This window comes from Etheostoma cragini, chromosome 10 (genome assembly GCF_013103735.1).
Source record: "Etheostoma cragini isolate CJK2018 chromosome 10, CSU_Ecrag_1.0, whole genome shotgun sequence".
Classification (NCBI taxonomy): Eukaryota; Metazoa; Chordata; class Actinopteri; order Perciformes; family Percidae; genus Etheostoma; species Etheostoma cragini.
Genome location: NC_048416.1, coordinates 20,351,680 through 20,361,485, shown reverse-complemented (window position 1 = coordinate 20,361,485; position 9,806 = coordinate 20,351,680).

Sequence of the window (9,806 nt, the reverse complement as noted above, 5' to 3'; positions counted from 1 at the left end):
TCTGGGGGACCTTGTTTATTCCTCATGGGGACACAAGCATCCAGCTGGCTAAAATAAGACTAAATGCTTGCTTACATGCCTTGAAATACAATTTTCAGTTTAAAGTGATATATAATATAGAAAATTGCAAAATGTTTTAACTCTTAGGGTTTTTAGGTGTTGTGCCATGTATTTTTTTTAACATACATACCAAATATTAAACTTATTTAAGCCAAATGAAATATATGTTGAAGAGTTACTTCTTGATTAATTCAATGGCTTTTTAAAATGTGACCAAGCTGCACTGCATCTGGTGTCTCACGCTGGGATATTATTCAAGTTGAATGAAACAGATTTGAACAGCTAGAGTATATCGCCATCTTTTTTCCAGCAGGCAGCCGCTTTTATAGTTATTCAAAGCTTAGTAATGATACATACAAAACCATAATGTATTGGTGAAAATATCATATCACCCTGATAACATTACTTAGTGAAAAAATAGATCATTCAAATGGGGACTACAGCTAATTAGATGATGAAGCATTAAATTGAAATCTACCAGCTCTGTTACTGTAAACATCCTCGTGCTTAAAAGCTGAGACCGAATAGAGACATAAAATGAAAAGTAAAAAGTAGCTGTGGGAAGAGGAGGTGGTTATGGTTGAAAATGTGAGTGGCAGATAGGAGGGGAGCTAGACTGGCAGGCAGGTAGGTGGGGGTGGAGAAGAGTCACACATCCATGAGGAATTAAATAATGACTAGGGACGGGGAGGAGAAGGCCTCAGCGGGTGGGGGTGCTTCCTGTGAAATACCAGCTACATTTATAAAGCGCACCAGCAGCAGCATGCTAATGAAAGACTTGATAAGACAACAGAGCAGGAGTCAAGTGCAAGTCCTCAGCTAAGGTGTCCTTTCTCCAAATATATCCTTTTTCTTCCCATTTAAAAAGGGACAACAGAAGACCTCTATCAAGACTTGTAAAGCCTTTGCTGCTATAAGGTAGAGCTACACATTAAGCTTAATAAAGTTTAATAAAGTCTGTTCGATCTATGAGATAGTATGAGATATGGGCTAAAAAGGGTCCATCAGGGAAGGAATAGGTCATCCATGTTTGTGTGCCTTTCTTTTTTTGCTACATACATAGTGCCTACAAGCGCTGCTTTCCTTATGTGTAAGTCGCTACAATGTTGGGGGATGATCATGGACATAAAACATAGGAGGTTAAGGAAAATCAATACCAGTGATGGAGACCGTTTACTGTTTCATTATTCCAGATTCATGACCTACCACCACCCCATGCTGTTGTTGCCCCCAGGCTAAGGCTCATTGTCACTCACATTTGCTCATTAAGTGCCAATCACACAGTACTTCAGGCTATAATTTTGCCAGCACTTGGTGGCACTGCAGATGTCACATAATGATCCCCTGCCTACTTTCTGCATAATTCAACGTAGGTGCAGTTTACAGAGTTTACCCTTGACAATGAACCTTGTCAGTGTGTAAACTAGTGAGGAATTGGGTCAACCTCCATTTTTAATGTTCAGTTTTCATTGTGGACCGAATAAACACTTAAAATGATGCAGCCGTTGCATGTGTTTTAGTATGAAATACAATGAATTATCTGTGTGCTGGTTCAATTTCATCAGACCCAATGAACATGGTTATGTATCCTGGACAAAACACCAGTGTAAACCTTCTGCTTTGAAGACTTACAATCGCGTAGAGGCCTGCATCTCGTATTGTACATCACATAAAAGACTCAAGTCTAATATGCATTCATTATCCCTTTATGTGCATGCTGTAAGAGCAAACATATGCTTAGCTCTGATATCACTGGAAGAGGACAGTGAGTAGTGAGTGGTTGGTATTGCTTCCTCTTCATATAACATTTACGGGAAAGACCTTCAAAGAGTCAGCTGTAATAAAATACAGATACAGTTTCAACCAAGAAACAAATCTAAGTTTTAGCCCCAAGGCCCAGTTAAACTAGGGCTTCAAAAAGGATGTTAGTATGAACAAAATTGTATGCAACCTGTTAGAAGAGTACAATTAAAAACACGTCAAGTTCCCCATGGACAACTGTGATTGAATTTAAAGTGGTGCCCCAGCAAGGCGGTGAATGAAATGAAAAGTGTCATATATCAGCAACCATGATCCTGACTTTAATTGACAAGATGTCATAGATGAGGCATTTGAGATTCAAATAAATCATGCATAGCCCAGAGAGACAGAGACCTGAGAAAATTCATGCATCCGTTCCAGCAAGTAAAAACACACATAAATTGCATTGTGAAGGCCATGTGAATGTGCAGAGAGCAGAATGAGAATGCCCACAGGAGGTGGTAGTATTTTATAAAATCAAGACAAAAAGCCTAAACCCATGATAGTGGCTCCTGCATGCGGCAATATTCATTTGTAGCTCACATTAGGACAAAAAAAATAATTGAATGGAATGGAACAACTGATGACATACTGATGATACAGTATGCTACTCTTATTAATGGGGCTAAAAGTTTGTCCAGAGACAAAGAGAGAGAGGAAGCAAGCAGCAGTGGTTGAGCAAGCTGGGCAGTATAGAAGAAAGGGAGCGTTAGCAAGAACAAAGCTGTTAATCAGAGAAATAAAACCTTATTTTGTGATGGTTTTACAGCCGTTACTGTCACAAATGAACTTCCCTGTGGGAAGGTGCCGCATGTTGTGCGAATTCAGCCAAAGCGCACGCTTGAGTTGCTCATCCCCTTCCTCAAAAAGACCTTCAGCTCTTTATACAACCATGACACAGACAGAGAGAGACAAAGACAGCGATGTCAACCCGTTCTCCCTCCAAACGCGTAAAATACGGACGTTTGGACAGTGGCTGTCAGCGCCTGATGCGACGAATAAAGCACCCTGTGGCGTGTGTGCAGAACGTACTGGGGAGAGCAGCATCTAGATGGGGTTTAGTAAGTAGTGTGTAAGGGGGAAATTCCACGTAGGGAGGATGGTCGGGGAGGGTGTATGGGTCATACACAGGAATTTCACCCAGGAGAGCGGGGTTTGTGTCATGTGTGTGTCTCTAACCAACCCAATATTCACGTGTGTCACAGAACCGTAAGACCACCTACGAGCTATTCCTTAACCTTACACCATCAAAAGGGACGCCAATAGTGCAGAGCAAGAGTGTTTAGGGAAAGCATGTTATAAGATGCTAAAGGAGACTTTTAGCGTCAACAACAACGACAAAGGCACCTGACCAAGCGTCCATATTTTATGACATGGGAGTAAGAATGTGTTGCCGATGGATCCTGGTCGCTAGTCCTGACCTCACCTACATGCGCTGTTATTGGTTGTGGGTTTACATCTGTAAATACAATTTTTAGTGTTACAATTATTAGTGTTGATTACGTCACAAACTGTTGTGTGCTATGGTGTTTTGTCCTGCTAAAGAGAGTTAGTTGTGGGTCATTAATTGTTGTGTTATAAAAATACTACCATGAGTGAGAAGGGTATGCAGTTAACAAGGATCCCGTTCTCAATTCACTTGCAGATTGCTTTGGCTGTAACGCTCACCACGGCAATGCGCCGGTATTACAGTTTATAAAAAAATTCATGTTGTCATATTAATACCGGTAAACCAGTTTACCGCCCAGCACTATTCCCAAACACAGCAAAATAAAAATAAAATGAGAAAATACAGGCGGATGACAGGGTCTCTGCAGATACAGACAGGGTCATAGCCAATGATTGAGAGTGATTACTTTTATATGTAAATCCTGCATGGTGTGCCATTAAGTAGTAACAGTCATAATACCGTCACTTTCATGAACTTGAAAAAAAAAAGCAACACTACTTTCACCAGACAAGGTAAAAAGAAGGTGTATGCAGTAGTACCTAATTGGTTAAATCTACAGGTGTTTTTGGATGAAGACACAGAGAAAGGAGTGGTTCAAACAGCTTTCCATCTCCACACATCTGATGGTTTGTCCGGTGTAGAAACTGGAAGGATGCTGTGTTGCTCACTGTGTGAGTTACCTATATCAAACAAGTCTAATGTGGGCAATGGCACAGATGTTTGTGTGGGTATTTTGTATCCTGGTGGTGGCTGAGAAAGATGTAATCACAGTGCCCACAATGAATCACTTTGTGTAATGTGTCACTGCTGTTTGGCAGCACTTTTCAAATTAGAGGCGGCAAGTGGAAAACGCATATCTGTCCCGCTGCCGTGCCTCAAATGACTGCAGTGATGTAATAAACAGAAGGGGAGGCTTTCATCTACAAGCCGTTGTTGATAACACATCCTAGTAAGAATTACTATCTTTGGTCTATTGTGCACTTCTTTAAGGCATTCTTGCGACAATAACGGAACAATTTTTGTTGCAGATGTAAATGTGTCTGCCTTGAAGAATGTCTAGTCAAAGTGCATGTTCACAATAAGTAGCATTTTTCTGCAGCTGCTGCGCATGCCCATCACAGGTGTATTGTGAAAATGGAATCACCCACTGAGTGACGTGGTAGAAATGTTGATTCTCAGTGCAATGTCAAAGGGCCACTTTTAGTAGATTAACTACTATTTCGATAAACAAATAACCATACAAACTCTTTTTTTTATCAAGCATAAATGTCAAAAACTGACTGCTTCCAGCTGTTCATATGTGACAATCTGCTGGTTTTCTCTGTCATAAATGATAGTTAACGGAGTATCTGTGGGTAAACCGTTAACTATCATTTGACTGTTTGAAGCTGTCACTTTAAAATAATTTTCTCTATTTTTTTTACATTTTTTAGAAATATTATCAAAACAAATAATCAATAGTTGCAGAATTCACAATCATAAATCGCTTCCATCATCCTTGAAATGTAGCCTATTAAAGCAGTTTTGACAAACAAATGTCACTACATGACATCTTTTTTAATTTCCTTTAATTTTGTTATTTTTTCAGTCAGAGTGTGGTTTAATTTTCCTTGACAATTTGACCTGATTGGCACTAAATTGAAGCTCATTAAGGGTCTAATAGTCTTACTTAGTGCTTTACAAAAGACACAGAGCAAGTTATCAGGCTTCACTCCCTCTGCCAAAACAACCTCATTAAAGGGCAACGCTTGTGTGAAATAGAGCAAACATTAAGTATTACGGCAAATCCCTAGTTCCACAAACACAGGGAGAGCCCTTTAACTGGCTTTTTGGCCTTTTCCATTATTACCTGCTGCAGACATAATGGATAAATAATAGAATCACAGACTTTCCATAAGGAGAGATGAGCTGTGACCCTGTTTGGTTAAGCATGTACATACAAACTTTAAGTATGCCTGCTTGGAAATACAGCTTATAAGCCCTCTTAGAGAGTTCCCCTGTTTTCAAAGAATTTTAGTTACAATGTATAACTTCGAAACAGGATTATATATTTCTCACCCCATGCTATCAAACATCAATCATTATGCACATCACATACTTTTACTGGTAATTCTCAATTACCAATCAGAGAAAATAGCAGAGTAGAGTTTCTCTGAGAGCCCAAAATAGGGCTGGGAAATGATTTGCCCTGAGGTGTCAATAGTCTGCAGCTTTTCAGTCCAACCAACACCAGGGCCTTGTTTATTGCCGCCACAATTTTGCTATTGTGAAAACCGTTTTTCAGAGTATAACTTCATGCATTAAAGTGATTTCACTGATTAACTCCAGAAAATAAGCACAAATTGTTTAACATTGGCAATAATCATTGTTTAGAATGAAAACTTCCAGGGTTCCATAGAATATACAGTAGTTGTCCATACTTGGTCTGAGGTAATTGAGGTAAAACAATATATAGGATTATTTTATCAATAACATTTAGGCTACTTGAATTATAAATAAACACTGACAATTAATAATGTTTGTTTCTTTAGTTAAATAGGGAGGAAAACTAATCAGTACTTCGTGACAAATATTTGCATGAAGCTGAGAAATTTGTTATTAAATACCTGAAACATAAAGCTTAAAGCTTAAAGATGCCGCTGAGCTGGGCTGGCCCCTAGGCAAGTCAGCCTTCTTTGAGAACTCTTTATCGATCTTTTTTCCATCCTTTTCTAGAATTTATTTTTTTACTTTTAAAGTAAGGCTACCTAAGTAATAATTATAAAGTAAAATAAAAGTTCCTGTATTGAATCTGTGATTATTTGGCTAAAGATTTCTAGTTCTTTCTATCTACCTTGCTGACACAACCACTAAGCTTTATGCAAAGGAGCGTATGACCCCCCCCCCCCCCCCCCCCCCCCCCCCCCCCCCCCCCCCCCCCCCCCCCCCCCCCCCCCCCCCCCCCCCCCCCCCCCCCCCCCCCCCCCCCCCTCCCCCTCCCCTCCCCGTGCGCCACAAATTGCTTTCTAATCTGGGGGAAATACTGCTTACAATCAGACAAAAACACCAACACATACTGTATTTCTGTATTCACTGACTGAGCAAGGTAAATGTTTCCCTTTACAGACCTATTTTGAGGCAAACAAATAATAAATGACGACTAAAATATAACGTTAATCTCCTGCGTGCAAGGAAAGTGCAGAGAAACGCCTTTTTTAGGTTGCTCCAGGAGAGGCAGTCAAATGTGAAGAGTTAAAGCTGCTCAGAATGGCTAACAGCACTCAAGACTAATAATCCCATTTCCATCTGGATTTGATTTAAAAATGTAAACACACTTTGTTTCACCACAGAAATTGCACCAATGTTGCAACTCATGACATGTCTACAGGCATTATCTAATCCCTAAAACATTTAACTGGCTGTTCAACTTATTTTTCTCTTTCTTTCTTAGTCTGTCTCTTGGCCCTTAACTTTTCATTGGATATTTTCTTACTCAGATAAACATTCACTGACTCTGAGTTCTAATATCTTTGGATACAAGTCATGCGGATAAATAGATAAATTAATGAAGCAGTAACAGAAATCCCTCTATCTTCCCATTCTTCACTCTGGGATCTGGCTCAATCTCAAGGCTGTTTTTGGTAATTAAGTCCTTGGTGTTCTCCGCTGAATGGCTCTTTTATCAACCACTATGTTTTTTTTTTCTCCTTCTTGCCTCCAATCTCAGTGTGAGAGGGGCTTGGATGCACCCTACTCACCCTTTTCCCATGCTCCATTTCTCCCCCTTTCCTATCCTCCTTTCTCCTCTCCTGGAGGAACTGCCACCCAGTCTGTGTGTACAGTGAGGGAAAAAAGTATTTGATCCCCTGCTTATTTTGCGCATTTGCCCACTGACAAAGAAATGTTCATAATTGTAATGGTAGATTTATTTGAACAGCGAGAGACAGAATAACAACATAAAAATCTAGAAAAACGCATGTCAAAAATGTTATAAATTAATTTGTGTGAGGGAAATGTGTACTCTGCAAGACATGACTTGGTACTTGGTGGCAGAACCCTTGTCGGCAATCAGAGAGGTCAGATGTTTCTTGTGGTAGGAGGGATTTTGTCCCACTCTTTGCAGATCTTCTCCAAACCATTAAGGTTTTCAAGGCTCCCTCCACTGATTTTCTATAGGATTAAGTTCTGGAGAAGGGCCAGGCCACTCCAAGACCTTCATGAGCCACTCCTTTGTTGCCTTGGCGGTGTGGTTTGGGTCATTGTCATGCTAGAATACCCATCCAAGACCCATTTTCAATGCCCTCGCTAAGGGAAGGAGGTTCTCACCCAAGATTTGATGGTACATGGCCGCGTCCATCGTCCCTTTGATGCGGTGAAGTTGTTCTGTCCCCTTTGCAGAAAAACACCCGCAAAAGCATAATGTTTCCACCTCCATGTTTGACGGTGGGGATGGATTTCTTGGGGTCATCCTCCAAACACGGCGAGTTGAGTTGATGCCAAAGAGCTCCATTTTGGTCTCATCTGACCACAACACTTTCTCCCAGTTGTCCTCTGAATCATTCAGATGTTCATTGGCAAACTTCAGACGAGCATGTTTATGTGCTTTCTTGAGCTGGGGGACCTTGCGGGCGTCCTTTATGGCGTAGTGTGTTACCAATTGTTTTCTTGGTGACTATGGTCCCAGCTGCCTTGAGATCATTGACAAGATCCCCCCGTGTAGTTCTGGGCTGATTCCTCACTGTTCTCATGATCATTGCAACGCAACAAGGTGAGAGCTTGCATGGAGCCCCAGGCCGAGGGAGATTGACAGTATTTTGAGTTTCTTCCATTTGCAAATAATCACACCTCAACAGGTGTTTTTTATACAGGTAACAAGCTGAGATTAGGAGCACTCCCTTTAACAGTGTGCTCCTAATCTTAGCTCATAACCTGTGTAAGAGACAACTGGGGGCCAGAAATCTTTCTGATTGAGAGGGGGTCAAATACTTATTTCCCACAATAAAATGCAAATCGATTTATAACATTTTTGACATGCGTTTTTCTGGATTTTTTTGTTGTCTTTCTGTCTCTCACTATTCAAATAAATCTACCCTCAAAATATAGACTTTTTTTTTTGGGGCTAATGTACAAAATCAGCAGGGGATCAAATTCCAAAAAGTCTTCAAAAAAGGGGATTTTTCCCCCTCACTGTACAGATGACTGGCATCATCATCAGCACCACAGCAAATGCATTTACTCTCCTTCAAGTCTCCTGAGATGGCCACCAACTCCTTCTTGTTCTAACTAAGTTCTTCTCTCTTACATCGATGCATGCACCAGGAACGAAGACAAATCGTGAGACATGGCTGATCATGTATGGGGACTGAGACTGAGAATGAGCAAGAAAGATTGTACAAGCCTCAGAGGCCATCCAAGGCTATTACTCCATTTTTGTTTGATATGAAGAAAGATTGATTAGAGGTAAATGTCACATATTCACCATCAGAACAACATATTGGTGAATCCTAATGTACATTTCCTGGTAACTGTATGTATAGCATGTATTTCTACCCAATTAAAATAACCAGCAACAAATACAGTGCATTGCATATTTATGTATGGAAACACAAATTCGTGTACACAGGAATATGTCAGGAACATTTGCATATTAACATGCCTTCAAAATAATGTGATGTTTTAGAAGAGAAATGTTCTTTATTAGATGCAAAACATCAAAGCAGTCTCATCTGTGTTCTAATATGCACTTTGGCAAAACAAGTAAACATTGGGAATGCTAACTTCGACCAATAAGTAGTTTATCATCTCAGTGAGAACCTACCATTTTTTTATGAGGACTTTAAATTATAGATTAAATAGAGGTTCCATTTGAAGAGGTACTGGGGGAATGTAGTAATGATTAACATTTACTACATCACTAATATACTGCACAACATACTGTACAATACCTTATATTTAGTAAACTTATTTTGTTTGGCAAATGAGAGCATCTTGTTTCTCAGAACCTGTTGATAAAAGATGATCCAAAAGGCAATCTATAAAATAAAAAAACAGCTAATTAGCATTGTATTTTCCTTCAGAAAACCGCTTGAAGAGAAAGATAATTAAGTGTTTTATTTTGCCCTACTATTTGTAGCTCGTTCCAGACTTAATTGTGGCTAATTAGGCAGTGATTTGAGTATTGATAAGTAGTGAGATGAGACATTTTCAAGGCGGCCGGAAGAGCAAACAGCAGCTCATCACAGCTGTGTATGAATTTGTAGGACGTTTTCACAGTATACTTAATTTAAACTTAACTTTCTAAGATTGCTATTAAAGTACTGTGACCAAGTGCTGCGGAATAATATTAAGTGGCATTATAATGGATATCAGACATATTATTTTAGACATAACTATATTTTAGTTTTAATTACTCCAATCAAAAAAATATATGTTATAATAAATAACTAATAAAATATGAAATGGTAATCATGACAAACTGCTAATTTAACATTTGCTAGAATTAGCTGTCGGCTAGTGC